Raw genomic sequence first — 21710 nt, 5'->3', positions numbered from 1 at the left:
TTTCTTATAACTTGCAGAGTCAAGGGTATCCGTGATGAATGCTTTTATTCAATATTGTTTTGAACATTTCAGGAAGTATAGTAAAAAAAACCATGACGACCCCCCAGACGGGGTGAGGACAGTATATCACACTTACTTTACATTACGGTGCATGCTTACTTCGCAGCCGACATCATTGTCTATTTAGAAAATGCAATTGGATCCATGGAAAAGCTCCTAAGATAAACAAGAGAGATGGGACGGCTTTACAGGATGCGATCAATATACAAACCTCAACTGTAATTTTAGGTCCTGGAGACAAGCTACTGGAGTGGAAATTTAAAAAATAGTACCATCCCCTCAGGACAGCACCAACATGCAAAAGGCTCAGTGATAAATGTGGCACCATGTGCAAAACCTGTTTCGAGAAATACGAAACAGTGTTTATGAAAATGAAAGGTCTAATCAGATAGAGACACATTGTGCCCACTGGATGGGAGATGACTACCAATTCTCCCCAAGTGGATCTATAAACTCAATGAAACCCCAATCAAAATCCCCAGAAGGCAGTGGAAGATTTTTTTCATCTTCCTTTTGGTAAATCTAAGGTTTAGATGGAAAAAGCAAAAGGCTCAGAATAACGCCAAACCAGCTTTGACAAGTAAAGCATTTGGAGACCTTGTGCTGGCTAATGTCAGAGTGCACATAGCTACAGCGCTCACATGGGTTACTACCAGTATACAGACAGACAATCATTGCTACAACGCCCACACAGGTGAGTACCAATATGAAGACAAATAACCAATGCAAAAGGATAGAATAGCTAAAAATAATACCACTCAGAACTTAACAATCCATTTTTTTCTTAAGTGTAAAGACAACTCAGTTGGAAATGGGACAACCTTCCTAACAAGTCGTGCTGGAATGACTTACACACACACACACACACACACACACACACACACACACACACACACACACTGAACGTTGATGTGTGCGTGTATAATATTCTTTTAAACTCTCGAAATGAAGTGCTACCCTACATGTAAAGAATCACATAAGGAATACATACTGTGTGATCCTATTTGCATAAAATTTAGAGGAACATAACATGTAGTGATGAAGGGATGATGTCACACAATAGCCCCTTCCCTCTGGGGATGGTGGGGGATGGGAAGCTAGGATTACAAGAGGAGCGTGAGGAAACTGAGGGTGAAGGATATGCTCATTTTTATTATGGTGATGACATCACAGTGTGCATGTACGTCAAGGTCAGCAGACCGACTGTTTCAACCATGTACAATGTGTTGCGTTCCTCCCGCATCAGAATAAGGCTGTTTAAAGCAGTGTGTTTTGACATCAGGGAGCAACTAACTGGCTGTTCCTTGTTACCTTTGCATATCCTACAAATGAAAGGTCAAGCTAGCGGTCAATTGTCCTTGGACCCAGATAGATATTCTGTGTATTCCACTTGAGTATCTGTGCCTCATGTCTAAGTGGGACAATGGTAGTGAAATCTGCAAGTTATCCCAATACAGTGTAAACTACTCAAAAATGTTACCTGGGCTGTGACACCTAGTCTGGAAAGCTGTTGTAGCTCACCACTTCCTAACAGAAGGGAGCTGCCAGGTCTGATCTACCCTGGTGGGCTGGCTTCAGCCCACACTGAGACTCCTTCTCCCAAAGGAAACCTGTTCCCCAGGAAGACACACTCAGGCTAGAAGGCAGGATCGTGGTCCTACACCAGGCTCTAATGGGCACATTTGTATGAGCAAGGGCAACGTGAAGGACAGCGAGTAAAACACTGAATTAAAAGCCACTTAAATTAAGAATTCAATAGCATCCACTTAACTAATAAATAGTATTCCTCTTTGCCATTGATCGACTCGGGATTGTAATGAAGAGTTCCGGGGGCAATGGCAGAATGTCTTAATTCATGGCATAAACGTCACCAGCCCTTGGGTTCCTAAGATTGAATGTGTCGGAGAAGAGGGGAATGAAGAGTCCACAGGAATTAATTCTTGGAACATCCCTGCGGGGTCAGCATTATTATGCCCTGCTTCTAGGTAGATTTAATATCACAAGTGCTGGGCAGGGCGTCTCGTGCCCAGGGAGGCTCCATAATCGTTATTAAGTGATGATAGGGTAGATAGGCCAGAGTCGGCTCTCACTCCAGACTGGCAGTCTTCCTTATGCCCAAGTTAGGAGACTGCACAAATGTAGTATTGTGATTATCACAGTGATCATTACTGCCACCGTGCGTAATGATGGCTCAGCTCTGCCAGAACCATGGGATAGACCACTGCAAAGAAAGCAGTGTTCTCTTAGGACAACATGCTGTAAAATAAGATAAGAAGCAGGCTGCTAGAAAACTCTAGACTCACGGAGACCTGCTCCCATTCGACCGTTCTGCTGGAACCCTCCCTTTGAGCCATTCCTGTATCACAGAGGAACTTTACTATGAAAGACTGGTTCGTAACTCGCCCTGACACAGACTCAGAAATTCAAAGCCTCTGGTGGTCCCTGCTGGTTCCTCCTTACCCAGCCATCTCCCTTGTAGCTATGGGTATCAGCTCCCATCTCTGGAAAGCCACTCATGAATCCAACTTCACTTGTATAGCTCAGCTTACTGACAGCGAGAGCCACTCTTCCTCCGCAGCCTAGCATCGCTCCAGCTCCAGTGGGAACCGTGTGCTGATTCAGTGACTCATGGCCTCCAGAAGATCCCGGAGGATGCTTCCCCCACTTAGCAGGCACCGCTAGTCTCTCCAACTGGCTTTTATCTTGCCCATTCTTTGGGTTCTCCTCCACATCCTTGACTGCAGTGAAGCCCCTGCCTTCTGGGCGCCCAACATCCTTGCCAGCAGCACCTCTCTCCTGGCACCGCCACAGGTAAGACCATGCCACCGGTCAGATATCCACATTCCCTTCTCACAAGAACAGCAGCCCAAGGGCAGCGTTACTCACTCCATGGTCATCACTGTCCTCGTCACGCACCTACAGAGATGAGGGCTAGAGAAACGTAGATTGGGAGGTTGTCTGGTGGAAGAATGGAGGTCTTTAAAAGGAGACTGAGTGCTTGCACAAAGGTGAACTGTCTAGCATCCTTAAAATAATCTCTCTATCTCCTTTCCTGACTGCCGTGTGAAGGAGAGCCCTGGGGGTTGGGGGGTGAGCAGTGTGCCCACACAGGTGGCCTGCCTGCACCGGGACCACTGGGAGAGGGGTGATTCATGGCCTTGTGGCTCCTTAGTGACCATAAAGAGGATCATAAAAAAAAAAGTCAGCGAGAGGAGGCGAGTACACAAATCGACAAATTACACAGAACAGATTTGTAATCAAAGATATGCAAAGTAACCGACTCAAGGCCTCCAAATGCAAACTACAGCAATAACACTGAATTCATCCTTATAAATTAGCACCAAAATGGAATTCATAACTCAAATGCTAATAGGATTATGAAGAAATTGGAACACTTATAAATGGTGAATGGCATTAAAATCTAGTACAATATATGGAGAAAATATTTAGCAAACATATCAAGACCCATATAGACACGTGCGCCCTATAACCTAATAATCCCACTGCTGAAATTTTACCCCAAAAGAACAAACAGAAATGTGCAGCCCTGCCTTGCTGAGTCAGCACTGCTGAGGCCGATAGTTGCTAATACCTTCGTGCGTGGATGACATCTCTATAGTCAATTAATGAGCCAATCTTCATACGATATAACATTAGCCAGCCCGGTCAGCATTGGTCACAGTCAGAACTGAGCTGTAATCACCGGGTGAAGAATAGCGAGTCGCTTTTTCAAATGACCAGAATCAAATCACCTTCACAGGCAAAGCTAGGATAAATCAGAGAAACAAAGAAAGGAACACCCATTGCGTATCCCTTCGCACAGCTAGCTCCGTGTGTCACAGCATTTTCTTACAGACCCAGCCAGGCTCACCCCCTCCACCAACATGAAGCCAGAGCCCTCCTGGGGCCTTTTGAGTGGCTGGGATCTAGCTGTCACATGCAGTCCTTAGGTCACAGAGGTGAATATAGCTTGCCCACATGCTGGAAAGCAGGGCTTCGAAAGGCTGGCTGCAGAGTTGGGATTAGGAAAACTGAGGAGGGCTACCACCATGTCACTATGGCAACAGGCTCCCTGGCATCACTATCCCCCCCCCAACCTGACCAGCCCCCACCAACTGGTCTGCACACATGGGGCTATGACTAAGTGCCTCTTCATGTAGCTGACACTCCTCCACAGGCTTGTGTCTGCGAGGGCACCAAAAGGGCAGCCAGCAATCTCTAAGAGGATCTCCACCATTCATTATCTCCCTGCCACCACCAGGAGGAGGGGCTGAGTCTGCAGAGGAGAAATGAGCAGACATGGAGTTTATCCCCTTGGGCAGCTCACAGAGGACTGAGACCCTCGTCTAGCAAAGAAGCAGCGGGAAAGGGTAAAGGTGGGGTGTCCTGTGCTGTGTTCCTGGTGGTGCCACACACTACTGTGTAGTCTGAGCGTCACATTGACCCTTTCTAGATGGTGGAAGAACAGGATGAACCAGAGCCAGAACTCTTGGTCTTTTGGATTATGTTGGCCGCAGTAAAAAAAGAAAGAAAAGAAAAGAAAAAGAAAATGGTATTTCTGACCTAAGTTCATCAAACTACTGCTTGCTGTCACTGCACGAACATTGCATGCATGAGTCAGGCTGAATCCCCCAAAGAGGACACTTGAGCTATGTGGGAGTAGGAAAGACGCAACCATAACAGAGTGATCCTTTAAAGGAGTGTTGTCAAGATAATAAAGCTACACTCACTTTTCATGCTTTGTCCCAGCCTGGTGCAAACCTCAACAACAACTCTCAGGCACAGTGCACGAGCGCTGTGAGAGAGAGGCACATGGTGTCACAGTCCAGACGTGGACTTGAGTTTGGGGTCACCACCACACAGTAGCTGTTTCTTCATGTTTCCTTCCAGAGCTAGAGCAGCTGCCCCTTTAAAGGCCTCATTTTCCCCTGACATTTTCTCAGCTTCCCTCTTCCTTGTCAGGGCTCTACAGGATTCTGGTCTGAAGTGCAACTGCTCCCTCACCAAGCAGGCTTGGAAGGTGGTAACTCAAAAGCAGTGAGCCAGTGGAGAAACCTGTGGACTCCTGTTAGACACAGGCAGCCCAGTCCTTCGCTGTCTGGAATACGCTGATCAAGTGAGTAAGAGTCATAAATGAGCCAACAGCCCATCACCGAATATCTGCCAGAGAGGGAGAGAGAGGAGGCCATGCAATGTATACTTGGGGCAAGCTCAGGGTGGCGAGGTGCAGAGCAGCAGGGAAAGGAAGATGTCTCCATCCTCCACACCACCCCCAAACCTCAGAGCCTGTGCTAGCTCAGCAGGGCTTAGGATACATTGTGTCAGCTCAGCCAGGCTCAATGTATCCTTGGGAGTGCCTCAGTCTGTGCAAAGGATCTGGGATCTAGATCCCAGCAGGCTTAGACGTGAGGGTGCCGCTTGCCAATGTAAACGTTTAACTCCGTGTCTAACTCCCGACCTAGACCTGGCAGTCCCAAAGGCTCCAGCCTGTCTCCTCTGCAGGCTGTCTATAATCCACTATCAGGCCCCAGCTGCTCAATACCTCTGCTCACCCACAACCCCACAGGCCATAGGGTGAGGACTGTGGGCCTTAAGGGTGATTGGACATCAGGAGTGTGGGTTCTGAGACGCTTACTCAACAGGAGTCTTGCTAACATTGGGCTCTTGAAGGACATCCTCAAGGACAGCTAGGCGTAGCTGGTCTCAGAGAAACCACACCGACATTCATCTCTTACTCAACTTCAGGCCAATGGGGATCTAGACCCTACATTTTCATCCATGTCTCTTGCTGCTCCAACTCGCTGTCCTCAGCACCTTGGTCCCACTTGGCTAAAACTTGCCTGGCCTATTCATCTGGAGCTTCCTTGCCAAGACCACCTGAGTTACAGCCTCTGGCCTGGAAAAATCAAGAGATCTCAGCCAGGTCCCAGAGTGCCATGGTCAGTATAGTGGATGTCCTGGTCACACCTTTCAAAATCACTGAACCTCATAGTTTCTACCTGTCCGAAGGGCATATTGCTCACCACACAACTCAAAGACACCACATGTGTACTGCCAATGTAAATATACAACACAGTGAGAGTGTTCATTGGGGTAAGTGAGAAAGGAGGCTCTGAACAAGCTCTGCCCTGGGCCATTTTCTCCACCAGGTCGCCATAATGCCCATCTTTCCTACAACAGAATAGCTTAGTTTTTTAACATGAACGCCTTTATCTTTGATTACTAAGCACCCCAGTCTGTATTCTATAAGAACCTTGTTCAGGTAGTTTAGCAAGAACCACGCCCATACTAATTGACTTTCTACTTACCGCCCAATCCATACCCTGATGCTTGGCTATAAATTCGGATTTGTCTTGGCGCTTAAGGCTGAGCTCAGTCCTATCTCCTATTGCGATGACTTCTAATTAAAGACTGGCTTCGCCTCTTCCTTCTGACAATCGTCAGTATACTCCAGGAACTAAACACATCAATTCAAGCCTTAAGTCTACCCCTGGTTGTTGCTGAAGTCTGCAAGCCACCAAACCTCTCTGGCACGGAGTAGGGTGATGGTGACCCACAGGAGAGTAGAGTGAGACCATCTGGAAAAACACCAAACCCTGGAGCCCCCTGCTGACCCAGGTGAGGTGGTGTGAGCGCAGTGAGGTGCACTAAGAAGTTTCCTTGTGTTTAAAATGTAGCTGGCAGTGGAAGGCTACAGCATCCTGTCTGCAAATGGCCTGTCTAAGAGCATCTCCTAAATCTAATCGTGCCAGCATCAGATACATCCTCAACCGGGGGCACTTATAAAACAGCTGGCCTGCCATTACTAAGTGTCCCGGCCATAGACATCAGTGAAGACTGAGAGAGGGCTGAGATTTCAGGACAACAAAGACCCAACAACTCCATGCATGACATTTTACACTGAGTCCTTTGACTGCTAGGACAGCAGTGAGATATTTGGCAGAGATTCCCAGGAACATCACCACGTGAGACCCTTTGTCTACAGGAAATGCAGTCAAGGACCAGCAGGAGGACTCTCATTAGCGGCTTTATAAGAGAGACCCTGGAAGCTTCCTTTGCCCCCACAAGACAGGTTCCTATAAACTCGAGTAGGATGTTCATGAGATAACAAATTCATTGGTCCCTTGCTCTTGGTTCTCCTGGTCTATAGAACTATGAGCAACAGTTTCCAGTTTGCGGCCTTCTTGACAGCATCTCTAGCTGACTGGGGCAATGTGTCCTTGGATTTCTAGCCTCTACCTGTTTCTGCGCCACACATGTGCGAAATGCAAGCACTCTCCACAGGCCTCCAGGCAAGGTGGCATAGCAGCAGCTCGGGCAACCAGACCCAGCATTTCACAAACGGTTTCTCCAGAAGGAGGTGAGAACATGTTTGAAGTGAAATATTTAGTGCTACCATGCCCTGGGTTTGCTTGAGGGCTCCATTTTAAAGTCTAACAGGACAAGTTTCATACTCCTACAAGAAATTCTCCAAACCTGTATCCCCCATTCAGTACCCCACTCAGTATGTAGACACAGATCTAGAAGGTTGTCAAAGAAAAAAAAAATAGGTACCACATTAAAAATGGCAAGACAGGGCCAGTGAATGTCTCGGTGCTTCCGGGCACCAAGCCCAGTGACCTTAGTTTAATCCCCAGTTTGTCCTCTGGTTTCCACTCATGTGATGTGATATGTACACACACACACACACACACACACACACACACACACACACACACACTAAATGAATTGAATAATAAATAATAGGTAAATAAATGTATATAAAAGAAGTGATGACAAGACAGGTTTTACTCAAGTTAATGCAACAGGTGGAGAGAATTCCTCGTACACCTGAGCTCAGTTCTAAATGGGACAAAAACAGCTGGAAGCTTACAGGCGAGGCCCAGCAGGAGGGAACTGCTATAGATAGAAATATCTAAGAACGCAATCAGATAGCAAGGGTAAGAACTTTGCTAACCCGGTGGAACGGGATTCTTGCTTAGGGGCAGACCTTGGCCTAGACACCCAGGGTGGGGGATTCTTGATGCTCTGGCTTAGCAAGATTCTCTGCTAAAACTGGACTAAAGCCAGTCTCATAGAGGACTGGGAGCCAGCTGCTTGGGGTTAGGTGGTGGCAGGAAGTGCCTTTCTGAAGATGATAGATGTAAATAATATGGACACAGACATGATCCATGCAGAAACACAACCCTTACCTCGAAGGGAATAAGAAATGGGTTATCCTGGAGCCAAATCTGAGTGACCATGGCCTGGGAACCTAGATTCAGAGCTTACCACAAAGGCCACGTTCCAATAGGATACGTTTTCTGAAGTTAGTTTGACAAAGTGGAAGAAAGTCATATGCCAAGGCATTCTTCAAAGACATTGGTGGGAGCACGGGGAAGCTGCTGGGAGCACCGATGGGAGCCCCAGGAAGCTGCTGGGAGCACAGAGAAGCTGGTGACAACGCGGTGGGAAACCTCTCTTGAGGGTTCAGGTGTGATCTGAGGGCGTAGCTAGGGGGTTGGTGAAAGCTAGTGATCTGTCAATGCATGTCAACAGGCAACATGTCAGAGGACGTTATGTCATATGCAGAGGACATTATGTCATATGCAGAGGTGGGTAGTGAACGGCTACTTAGAAAGCCCAAGACATTTGGCTCCAGGTCTTCAACACACAGCCATCTACAATCACAGAAATTCCAACCAGCCAATCAGCCTAGTAGAGTCTTTACCACCCCATATGGGGGTTTTGTACGTTTCTTCTGAGAATGTCAGTTTATGACATTTAATATTTACATGAATATCTCTATGTTGTCTATCCACATACATGTGCATATTGCCCTAATCAGTTGGTATGCTTTAACAGAACACCTTAGAAACATGTTTATTGCTCGTGGCTCTGGAGGCTGGGAGTTCAAGAACAAAGGACAGTAGATCCTCTGCCTGGTGAAGATTTCTGTTCACTGTTCTCTGCTGCAGATGTGGAGAGCAATGGGATCATTTTATAACCAAGGCGCTGACTTCATTCATGAGGGCTCTGCCCTTATGATCTAATAATCTCCACAAAGTCCCACGTTTTTAAAAACATTTTTGGAATTTATTATCTCTGTGTGTATATGCATGTGTGGTGGGGTAGCACATGTGCAGGTCAAAGAACAACTCTGTGGATCCACTTCTTTGCCTCCATCTTTCTGTGGGTCCTAAGGATGGATGTCAAGTTGCCAGATGTGCAAGGAAGTGTCTTTTCCTATTGAGCCCTCTCATCAAGTCAGGTTCCTTTTCTTAATACCATCCCTTTGGGGTCTAGATTTGAAATAAGGATTTGGAAGACATTCAGACCCTGTTATAATCAGGACCGTGCTGGAGCAGGCTGGGAGGCAGTAAACAGGTAGACAGGCTTAAGTTCCCCCTGAGAAAGGGTCCAACATCAGAAACCTTGCCAAGCTGCGCAGTAATGGAGTTTGGGGTAAAGTATCTTGGGCATTCTCAAAGCAGGGGAACTGCTGGAAGGGCTGTGGGGCATTTTCTTGACTAATATGAATGTGGGAAGACCCAGCCCACTATTGGCAGTATCTGGGTGGTGTAAGAAAGCAGGCTGAACAAATCTACGGGGAGCAAGCCAGTAAGCAGTGTTCATCCATGCTCATCCACGCTCTCTGCTTGAGTTCCTGCTTTGGTTTCCCCCAGTGGTGGACTGTGATCAGGAGTTATAAGATGAATTAAACTCTTTCTTCCCCTAACTTATTTTTGGTCAATGTTTTATCATAGCCACAGAGCACCTTAACTAAGACAGATAGGTTTCATAAAATCTTTACTACAGAGTGGCTAATCTCTATTCTCTCTCTCTCTCTCTCTCTCTCTCTCTCTCTGTGTGTGTGTGTGTGTGTGTGTGTGTGTCCTGTGTGTGTCTTGTGTGTATCCTAGTCTGTTGTTCTGGAGACTATTGGCTAATACATACTTAAACCTAACCAGAAAGAGGAGGAGACGGAGAAGAAGGAAGGAGGAGGAGGCAGAGGAGGAGAAGGGAGGAGAAATAGCTCAATACCAGGATCCAAAGGGCCATAAGAAAGCTGGACCAAATGGAAAGCTACATTGATACATCCAGACTTACAGACGAGAAGACTCAATACTGAGGTTCTAATCTCCACAGACCTATTTAGAAACCAATGAGATTAGATTGAAACGCTATGGAAGGTACAACCTCACACTTACTAGAATAGAGAATACAAAACACCACAGCCCCTCTGGGAGACAACTGGGCAGTTTAGAATCTCCAAAAGATCCGGAAAATTCACTCTCATGAATATACCTAATACTCATAAACACCATGTCCACATAAAAGCTTGTGCATCAAGGTTCACTGCAGCATGCTCCATCCTAACTGCCAAGTAGAAGTAACCCCATTGTCCATTAACTGTCACGTGGGCAAGCAAAATGTGCCATATTCCCACAATGGAGAATGATTTAGGCATAAAATGGAGCGAAGTGTTAATTCATGATCCACTATGGACAACTCTTGAAAATTTTATGCTAGGTGAAATAATCTAGAAATGAATATCTTACATTGCATCAAGTACGTATTTGTCTGCTTTCACTGAATGGAAATTAGAGAACAGAATGAAAACGAGAGGTGAGGGCTTGCCCTTTGGCAGGGAGGGAGGAGGTGGACTGTTCAAAGGGTATAGGGTTTCTTCGGGGAGGTGATGAAATGATCTGGAATTGGTAGTGGTTGTTGCAGAATTTCGTGAACTATTTAAAGCCACTGGATTGTACATTAAAAAGTGAAATGTATGCTATGTAAATCACATCTCAACCTTAAGAAATTTCTATGGAAAAAAATTTGTGGTGTTGCATCAGTGAGCATAAAACTCAAGGAACCAAGAATTGTTGGGACAATTTTGAAAGAAACACAGTATCCAAAGACTCATTCTACCATATATCAAGACTTGTTAGTAAACTTCATAATATAACATATCAGGATAGAAATAAGCGTTTAAACCAAAGAAGCAGCCGTCCCAGAATAATCCAGAGGTAGCCGTGAAGTCGGTGTGTGGTGCTCAGCAAAGAGAGGGTCGGCTATTGGATGACTTTACCACAAAATGCAGAGTAGGGTTTTTTTTACCCCAATGAAGACAACAAGAAAATACCACAAACTACACAGTAGGCTTCATATTTTAAGAGAAAGGAAGAGATTGGAAGGGACAGACAGACAGAAGGGACAGGATAATAGCTATCATACCTTCTTTTTAGTAGGGAGAGGACCCAAGTAGAATGCTACCAAAATGTAAAGACTGGTTTCTTACACTTCATCATAGTATGTGGATTATGTTCACATTAATATGTTCCTGCGGGAAATATACCAAAAAATTAAGAATCATTTTCTTAGAGTAGTGGAACATGGGCATGGATTCCCCCCTTATTTTCATCTTTTCTATGCTTTCTTTTTTATTCCAAGCAGGTAATATTATGCTTAGGTAGAATACTAAAACTGTTAAAGAAAAAAAAATGGAAGCAGTCCACATTTACTGCTACCTTGTTATAAACTCATATTATGACGAACATAAAATGACAATTTCTGTAAACTTCACAGCATCTTCTATTTTTCAGGACACACCCATCCATCAGCATCATGGCCCATATGTGAACTGACAGGCCAAGATCTCAACAAATAGCTTCGTATAGCTCCTGTGGTTGATTAGACACGGTGCTGACTTGGTCGCGATTTCTTAGGCCTTCCCAGTCTCCAGCTTTTTTGCTGCTCTGGATTGGCTCTTAGAACCACAGTGCTCTTGGTCTCAATTGAAGTGGCTGCTTCTCCACAGCCAAGCAGAGAGAGTTTGAGTGTGAAACCCAGGATTTTGAACCTGAATCCTGTCTTCACAAAGAGGCCTCATTTAATAGTAAAAGGATGTTGGTTCATAGAAGACATCACCTGTCCCCTCCCTCTGGTAACAGTGGCTTCTCTCCAAGACAACACTGGCCAAAGTGGAGATGCTTGTTTCTCCAAAGCATGTTCCTTTGCAATCTTCATGGTGCCCCTAACACAGGAGTTAGTCCAGGAGCATTCTCCTCCTTCCCACTCATCCCCATTACAGTTAACACCCGACTCATCACCAGGATGGCACAGCCTGCCTCTGAAATCTATCTTGGTGCTACCGATTCATCTCATCTCCGTTCCTGTCACTACCGAGATCCTAGCCACTACCCCTTTCCGTGGGACTCAGTTACAATCAAGATGTGCACGATTGCTGGTCATGAAATTTCATTCCACTCTGGTGGCCTTGCCATCTCCAACTTGAAGCAAAAGCTGTTTGTCTTTATTAGACAACACAACTGTCATTTGTTAAGCCACACATACATGGGCTGGGGAAATCCCCATGACCACAGAGAATATTCATAACAGCTCCTTGTGGGTAAGATATAGCCCAGCTCAATGTCTAAACAGATCGTCTTTTACAATACCTGAACCAGAGTTTGACAGCACGGAGCGAGTCCAAATCCTCAAGAAAAAGATGGAAAATGTAAAGCTTAAGGAGGCTAGAAACTTTGCCCAGGACCCCAGGGCTCCCGCTGACAGAGCCAAGATGGCCACACAGAGGTCTCTCACCCTCCCTTTATATGGCTTTGTCTATTTAAAATGATAGAACGCACACCAAACAGATTCATCCTCTTGTTCTTGGTGTGATTCCTTGCAGTAGTGACAACGACTCAGCACATCTTTCCAGAAGCAGATCAAAGCACAGAGCAGCTCAGAGATGCACACACCTAGGCCAGCCTCAAGCCTCACGGTGCTTCCCTCGGCACCGAATGACGTTGGTGTTTACCCTCAGTGAAATCCAAATGCCCCTTCATCCAAAATCCCACATGCCGAGGAATGCGATGGTGCTGGCAAAGGGAGCCCAGCCCAACAAACAGCATATCTGTTTCACCCACTGGATGGAAACTGGGTTTCAAAGACTTGATTTGGGCAACGCTTAAGTACAGGGTCCTAGAAGTGGATTTGTGATAGGGAGGAAGCAGCGGAGAAAGAGGGGACTTGGGGAGCTGGAGGAGGTCTGAGCAGAGGTCTGAAGGAGCAGTAAGCTCTGTGAGATCCAGGTCCCAGACTTGAGAAGCTGGAGGAGGTCTGAGCAGAGGTCTGAAGGAGCAGTAAGCTCTGTGAGATCCAGGTCCCAGAGACAGCCTTGGACTTTAAAGCCTGAAGTAGGGGCTGGGAGATGGTTCAGCAGTGAAGAGCACTGGCTTCTCTTCCAAAGGACCCTGGTTCAACCCCCCACTCCCCCCCCCCCCACACACACACACATGGTGGTTCACAACTGTCTGTAAGTCCAAGTTCAAGGGAATCCTGTACCCTATTCTGGTGTCCACAGACACCATGTGGTGCGCATCCATATGTGCAGGTAAAACATACACACCCCCACACCCACAAACAAACAAACACAACAAAACCTCTGAGAATTCCCTTGCTGTAAATTTGCCCTGTGACTCATGAAAGGCAGCGTAGCCCTTACTGTCTCCCTCATATTTTGATGTGTAATGGCCAACAAGGTAGCAAGGGAGTTCTTATGTTTACAACAAGATCTTTCTGCTCCAAAGGAAAGTGCAAAAAAATAGCCATTTGCCTTAAATTTTGGTCACTTAATTTTCACAGCGATTCCAGGGAAGGTTAGGACCATTAATAGGCTGTTTGACAATGTGCAAGGTATGCGCTCTCTGCATGCATACATGAGGACAATTCTGGTTGCTGTGCCACCCTGCAAGAGGGAAAGAGACCTTGCTGGAGTTTACTCTAGAGTGACTTTGGAAGTTTCCTTAAGGAAGGAGGAAGGATGCCTTACAGACAGCATCTCTTGAAGGTCACACTTAGAGACATGTTTTGTCTCCATAGCCTCCTGCCCGAATTCTTGGCCCATTCAATAGAAAACAGTTGCTTTAGGCAGGATACCAGGGGAAGTTTCGGACATAGCAATGAACATCTGAAAACCACCTGACTGCTCTCTGCTGCCGAGTTCCTCACAGGCAGTTTCCCTTAGACACTGCAGGGACTTGGGGCTATTGATTTTATTTCTTGGTTGATTCTATATTGTGTGGTTTTAAATTCATCAGCTGCAGAATCTTGCTTGGAACAACTGAAAGGTGGGAAAAAGTTCTCAAACATACCAGGCGGGGAGCAAGGATCCGGACACGCTGTCACACACGGTACAGATGCAGGGAGGAAGGACTTAAGCCTCCACCCACTCAAGTCCAGGGGGCAGCACCAGAGGCTACACCCACCCACTCCTCTCCTCAGATCACAGACAAGGACTGTTCTGAGCAAGTGGCTTCCAGAGGAATGCCCTAGAAGGAAATTCTGTATACCCAGCCCTCACAGACCCCAGTGGATCCCTCTCCAATGTGAAGTGACAGGCTGTCAGACTAATGGCTGGGGACTCCAGGCCCTCTACCCCCTTCACTCATATCATTTTGTCAGGATCACATTTACCCCACAGAAAATTTCCGTTGGGCGTGGACCCCCAACATTCACCTATCTGTTAGGTTCAAAAGCCTCCATGAATAAGGATGGAGGAATCCCAATAACTGAGGAGCAAACAGATGGGGGCTGTCTGGAGGACTGGCAGAGGAGACGTTGGTGTGATGCTGGGAGAAGCTGATTGGCCCACAGTGTTTACTACCAGGTGATGTGCTAATGCTAGACATGTTGGTAAACAGGTCCTACCCAGTTCTTGCCCCAGAGAACTCATTCACAGTGGAAACGCTATGGTAAGTGCTGTAGTGTAGGAGCACAGCTGGGGAGCACTTCTCAAGGGTGGTGGGTGGGCAGGAGAGGCATGTGTAGAATAGAAAAAGTGGAAGCACCCTGGAGGGTCATCTGAGGAGTGCAAAGGATCCTGGGACCTGCCTGTCACTGGGAATACTCTTAGCTCCCTCCCTGGGCTAGCTAGTGCCTTTCTGTGTACACTGCTACATCTCATACACACATCCTCAGGTGTGTCTGGGGCGCTACTCCATGAAGATGCACACCTACTCAAAAGCCCTTGGTGTCAACTTGCCACCTCTATAACACGGTAGTGTTTGTTTGCTCTGGCTTCTCACAATCTGTCCATGCCCAAGGAGATTCACTTAGATTTCACAACGTCCCTACAAAGGACACAATCCAGCCCCGTTAACTCTTAACTTACACAACCATGTGGCCAACCCACCTCCAATTCTGAAAACACTTGAGTGTAATTGTTAAAATTCCCGTATCTATATGCAAACCTAACCACAAGGGTCTTTATATTTATGTGGTTATATTTATGGGGTCGAAGAGTCCCCAACAAGGTATGTAAAATTTAGGAAACAGCCCCAAGGCGCTCTGCCTAGACAGTCTGAAGCTCGGTTAGCCCTTGTTCTTCGACATTAGGGTCATTTTTCTGAGGCAGCATTTAGGATAAATGCTCAGTGTTCTGGCTCCGCAGTTTCTGGGCACATAAAGCAATGCTTACCACCACTTGTTACGACACATCTTCAAGAACACTCACGGCACTGCCAAATGTAGTGTTTACAACCCAAAAAGTGATCCAAGTGCCACCTGCAGAGTGTGGGCGAAATCACAGTGCAGCAAAACACAGAACAGGAATGAGGACACACAAATCACAGCCACACACTGATATTGCTGAACACCCAGACACAGTGTTCAGTGAGTAAGGCAGACACCACAGATCAATGCTGCATGGTTTTCCAAAGTCTGTATGGAGTTCAAATATAAGCAAGACTAGGCAGGGGCTGAGCTGGGGCTGTTGCTAGCATGGACAATGTAATAACCAGGGTCATCAGGGTCAGTTTTGTGTTGCTGACAACCTGCTCTGTAGAAGCTGAGTCAATGACTTTCGCTGTGTGAAATTCATAGTCATTCACTCAGTAGAGCTTCACTTTACTGGGTATATAATACCTCAATAAAGAGTTGACCTAAGAGGCAGGAAAAGGGAAAGACAAATATTGATGAGGGTGTACAGAAATTAATGCTCTTTTGCATTGGGGAATGCAAATTAGTAAGGGTTTATGTAGAAGAGATGCTGGCAATATTTATCCAAACCTTTAAAACCCTTATGGCCTTTGACCCAGTAATCCCAGCTCTAAGCATTTGTCTTCAAGAAATAACGAGGCTACAGTGGTGTTTGTAACAGAATTATTTATTATAGGGACAATTTGGAAATAGGTTAAATACTGAACACAGGTATTCTTATTGTGTAGCACTAAATATATTTTAATAAAATATTTCAATGAGAATACTAAGGGAGATTTTAATTTTATCTTTCTCCCCCCCCCCCATTCCATACAGTTTCCATGTATTACTTATACCACTAGAAAAGTCATTAGGAAACAGATGTAAACACCCAAGCACAGATGAATAAATCAATCCGGCACTCACTCCACGTTGGAAGCTCGCCCTGTTAGGTATGGGGGGATGGAGGGAGCATGGCTGAAGGCCTGTTCTGGGGTCTTATCTGGTTGGGTATGAGTGATTCACAGCTAACCCAAGGAGAAAAGCAACCAAACTGACTACAAAACACACACATTTGGATCAGCTCTACTAAGGGCTTTTTAAAAAAAAATGAGGGGTGTGGTGTGTGAGCCCCTCCCATCAGCTCCCACATGTGTAAAGTGAGTGTTCAAGTTCTCCAGGACCCCGTGCCCGGACGCGTCAGTCACCAAGGAAACCTCATTGAGGGCACCACCACAACCACACAGATGTATCAGGATTGTGATTTCTTTATGCTGTAAACAAAAGGGGAGCCGACGCGCTCTCTGGCCCGAGAAGAAGGCTCAGTGTTCGCTGCACGGTGCAAGGTCTCGAACAGATGTGTGCACACACGCATGCTGAGGTTTTCTCAGCCCTAGCAATTGTATCTCTTGGTGAATTTCCGTTAGACATGCTTTCAAACCTCCTGAAGTAATTGTAAACTTGTCGTTTTTCTCCCTTAATTCTTTCGGTTTCTCCTCTATGCCAAGGCCTGACTATGGTTGTGGCCTGACTATGGTTGTCCTGGCAAGCGCTCCTCCTTAGCCTCTCACCCTCCTTCTCCTCCTCCTCCTCTTCTTCTTTATTGGATATTTTCTTTATTTACATTTCAAATGTTATCCCCTTTCCCGGTCCCCCGAGAAACCCCTATCCTATCTATCCTCCCTCCCCCTGCTTCTATGAGGGTGTTCCTCCACCCACTCCCACCTCCCTGCCCTCAGTTCCCCTACACTGGGGCATCTATTAAACCTTCAGAGGACCAATTGATTTCATCAAGTCTCCTTCCACTGATGCATGGCAAGACTATCGCCTGCTACATATGCAGCTGGAGCCATGTGTACTCCTTTGTTGATGGCTTAGTCCCTGGGAGTTCTGGGGATCTGGTTGGTTGATATTGTTGTTCTTCCTATGGGGTTGCAAACCCCTTCAACTCCTTTGGTCCTTTCTCTAACTCCTCTATTGGGGACCCTGTGTTCAGTTCAATGGTTGGCTGCGAGCATCCGTCTCTGTATTTGTAAGGCTCTGGCAGGGCCTCTCAGGAGAAAGCCATACCAGGCTCCTTTCAGCATGCACTGCTTGGCATCCACAATAGTGTCTGGGTTTGGTAACTATATATGGCATGAATCCCCAGGTGGGGCAGTCTCTGGATGGCCTTTCCTTCAGTCTCTTCTCTACACTTTATCTCCTTATTTGCTTCTGTGAGTATTTTGTGCTCCTTCCGAGAAGGCCTTCCTTCTTCTTGAGCTTCACGTCACCACCCTCTTCTTGGACTCTCAATACACAGCCTGCAGCACCAGCTCTGTCCCCGTGTCTGCACTGCAGAGCCTCTCGCCACTCCAAGCTTCCCTATCTTATTCATTGAATTCTATGTGTCTCTTACCAATGGCACGTACTGGATCTTTCCTCAAAGATTTTTTTTAATATGAGAGATTTATGGAGAGTTTTTACATATTTTGGTAAAAAATCTGTTTGGGTATCTGTATAATAGCTTAGGCTTCAGCTTTATGAATTCCTATACATTTCATATACGAGTCCTACATTTATATCATTTTGCCTCTCCCCTTCCAGTTCTTCCCATGTCACCCCCATTCCTCAAATTCGTGATTCTTCTTTAAGGTTATTGTTATGCATACATCCATATGTAGGCTATAAATATATATATGTAGGGTATATATGTACCCTATATTCATATGAGGGACTCATCCCAGAAGCAGACTAGTTATATCTCTCTCAGCAGCTACTAATAGTAGATCAAGCAGATCAATCCTAATAGACTTGATCTAGGTGGAGGGCCCTGTGAGATTTGCCCCATCCACGTGGGCAGGTCAATTATGGCATTATACAGGCCTCATTTAAGGAACCATATTGTTGAGATGTTATGAGTGTAGCATCTCTGTCATGTCTAGAAGACACTCTCTAGCAGTAGGCATTCTGGCTCTTTCTGCTCACTTGTCTGCACTGTTCCCTGGGCCTTAAATGTAGGGTTGTTGGAGATGTAACAATGTTGCAGAGTACCCCACAGACAATTAGTCTCTGCATTTTGAGGAGTTGTATGTCTCTGTAGTGGCTTCTGTCTGGGTCAAAAAGCTGCTCTTTGCTGAGGAGCAGGAGCTGCAGGCATCTGCGGATGTAGTATCTGGGATGCAGTTAGACATGATACTGACTGGGGAAAGTGGTGGGAGTAGGTTCTCTAGGATCTGTGGCCTCGCCTTCTATGGGTAGTTGGCTAAGTTTACAGTACCAGGAATGAATTCCCTCCTAATGGGAAGGGCTTACGTCCAATTAGACAGTTGTTGGCTATCCCCAAGATTAAAGTACCACTAATGCAGCACTGGGGATATCTTGCTGGGCTGGGCATTTTTGGAGTTCATGGGCTTTACAGCTGGGTGTGAGAGTTGTTTGCTTTTCTTCTTTGGTAGCTTGCATAGCACGCCCTGGTACCATGAGGGCCAGTCCGTGGGGAGGTGGTTTCTTTATTTGACTATGATCCTCTTTTGTTCACATCACGTATGTGTGCATGAATGAGTGTGTGTAGGTATGTTGTACATATGTGTGTACATATGTGTTGTACGTATGTGTGCATGCTAGCCTGTGAGAGTGTATGTGCACGTGTGTGCACATACCTGTGGAAACCTGAAGATCATGTCACGAAGCATCTTCAGTGGTTCTTCTACCTCATTCACTGAGGCAGGGTCTCTCGGTCACACCCAGAGTTAATGATGTGGCTAGACTCCCAAGCGGGAGTTACAAGTGAGCTGCCACACCTACCTGGCATGTACAAGGGCTCTAGGGATTTGAACTCTGGTCCTTATGCTTGCATAACAAGCACTATACCACTGAACAACCTCCCCAGCCCAATTATGCCATCTCAAAGAACACAGGGCAGTGTGTTAGAATGTATAAGAAGAGAAAGGGTGGAGGTTACAAGAGTGTACTGAATTGATGTGTGTGTCTTCCTCAAATTTTGAGATCCTAACTCTAACATGATGCTTCTGGGGGTGGGGGATGGACAATCATGCCATAAAGAAGGAACCCTCCTGAGGAATTAGTGTCTTCCTGAAGGAAGCCAAGGAAGTTCAATGGCCCTTCTGCCTCATGAGGACACCACTTAGAAAAGAGGATGTGAGCCATAAAGTGCTCACTGGACACTGACCTAGCCAGCTCTTTGATCATCGACTTCTCAGACCTGAAATTATGAGAAAGAAGTTTCTATTGTTCATCAGTGCCCTGTTTATAGTATTTAGTTATTGTGACCTTAACAAACTAAGACAGAGGTGGATATACAAAGGTATGAACTGCATTTCCATATACCCAAGAAAGCTCTACACTTTAAAAGGAGACATCATCTAATATTAGAAGAATACATATTCACTGAAATTGGAAACTGGAAGTTGTTGGCTGAACTTCCCTGAGCAATCAGAGAAACACAAGGGTACACAGACAGCAACACCACTCCCTTGATGACCAGATGGCGCCAGGCATTGGCAGGTTAAGTGAGCTCGCTCGTTCCTTCAAGATGTAACTGGATTTAACAGATTCTGAACAGTAATTGGGCAGTGTAAAATAATAATGATAATGATAACGATAATAAAGCTGTGTTCTCTATGACCTGCCAAAGTCTCACCTAGACATACTCTTTCTTCTAATTGTTCAGATTTGTACCCTAGCAAATTAGCACAAGGATATTAATCTCAGGATGGAAATGACAAAAGAATTAAACACAATCTCCATGTCCAACCAGGAGAAAGATATTGAATGAACTATAGAATATTATGCAGCAGGGGGAAAGAATGAGGCAGATTTATATGCCCTAACATGGAAGCACAGTCAGTTAAGCAAAGAAAAATAAGCACCTGATACAAGATCAATGTGGTGTGATTTTTTTTAAGTCCACAAAACAGAGCTGTGTGGCTATGTCTATGTATATTTCCTAAAATGGCGCACGCCTTTAATCCCAGCACTCGGGAGGCAGAGGCAGGTGGATTTCTGAGTTCGAGGCCAACCTGGTCTACAAAGTGAGTTCCAGGACAGCCAGGACTATACAGAGAAACCCTGTCTTGAAAAACCAATAATAATAATGATAATAATAATAATAATAATAATAATAATAATAATAAATACGTAGTAAGTACCACACATGCTCATGAGTTCGGGGGCTAGAATGGCAATGAGAAGCAAAGGTTCAGGCCGCTGAAATGGTTAAGTGTGTAAAAGCGCTGGCCACAGAGCCTGATGACTTGACTTTGACACCCAGGACCAATGTGGTAAAAGGAGAGAATGACTCCTTCAAACTGTCTTCTGACCTTCACACGTGTACTGACCGTGGCATGACCACACGCCCCTGTGCGTGCATACATACACAGATGCTAAATAAGTGAATGCAAAACTATTTCCTTCGAAAACGTAAATTTTAAAAATCCTCACTAATGTGGAAGCCTTGGCACGGAACACATGCCTTTGGGAGCTGCATGTATCTGGACATAGGAAATGTCCTTGCAGGATGCATACCAGCTGTCGTTGTCAACACTGAAGCTGGGTGTGGGGGTTTGAGTGAAAATAAGCCCCATGGGCTCATAGGGAGTGATGCTATTTGAAAGTAAGTTGGTACCAGGGTCTAGAGAGGCCACTGCCTGAAGCTGTAAAGATGAAGCCTGACTTGCCTTGGAGACCCCTGAGAGGTTGGCGTCACCAGATTCAGGAGATGCTTGCTAAGGAAAACTGCCAAGAGGGAGTAGAACCAGCCCAAGAGGGAAACGTGTGTCACAGCCAACAAAGCTGAAAGGAGTTGGCTGTCTAAAGAGCACTTTACATCAGATGCGGAGAGGGAAAGTTCGGAGTTTGCCCTGCTGGTTTCCCATCTTGCTCTGGTCCAGCATTTCCACGCTATGCTCCCTTTCCTTCCTCTACTAAGATAGGAATGGTCATGTATGTCCTGTGCCATTGTATGTTGGGAGTATGTGCTCTGCCTTTTAATTTTGATTTTATAGGGGGTTATAGTGAAGAGATTGCCATGAATCTCAAAAGAGACTTTGAACTTTGGACTTTTAAACCATGTTGGGACTGTTAGAGACTCTGAGGACTTTTGAAGTTTACATTATGATATGTTTACACACCTATGGGGGCCAGTGAGGGGAATGTGGTGGTCTGAATGAAAATGGCCCCCATGGGCT

General features: G+C 45.8%; 1 protein-coding gene and 1 long non-coding RNA gene across 2 annotated transcripts in view; one reads left to right on the top strand and one right to left on the bottom strand.

Annotated features, from left to right (window-relative positions):
* Zbtb7c (zinc finger and BTB domain containing 7C) overlaps positions 1–21710 on the bottom strand; it is a 328387-nt gene that overhangs the window by 185225 nt on the left and 121452 nt on the right. The window lies entirely within an intron of this gene.
* Positions 2399–5912, top strand: Gm52362. The gene is made up of 3 exons (XR_003952670.1): positions 2399–2871; positions 5023–5176; positions 5806–5912. It is a non-coding gene; the product is annotated as a predicted gene, 52362 (long non-coding RNA).

The sequence above is a fragment of the Mus musculus genome, chromosome 18 (genome assembly GCF_000001635.26).
Source record: "Mus musculus strain C57BL/6J chromosome 18, GRCm38.p6 C57BL/6J".
NCBI lineage: Eukaryota > Metazoa > Chordata > Mammalia > Rodentia > Muridae > Mus > Mus musculus.
The sequence above is the reverse complement of the archived record's forward strand: the minus strand, read 5'-3'. Positions and strand labels throughout refer to the sequence as shown.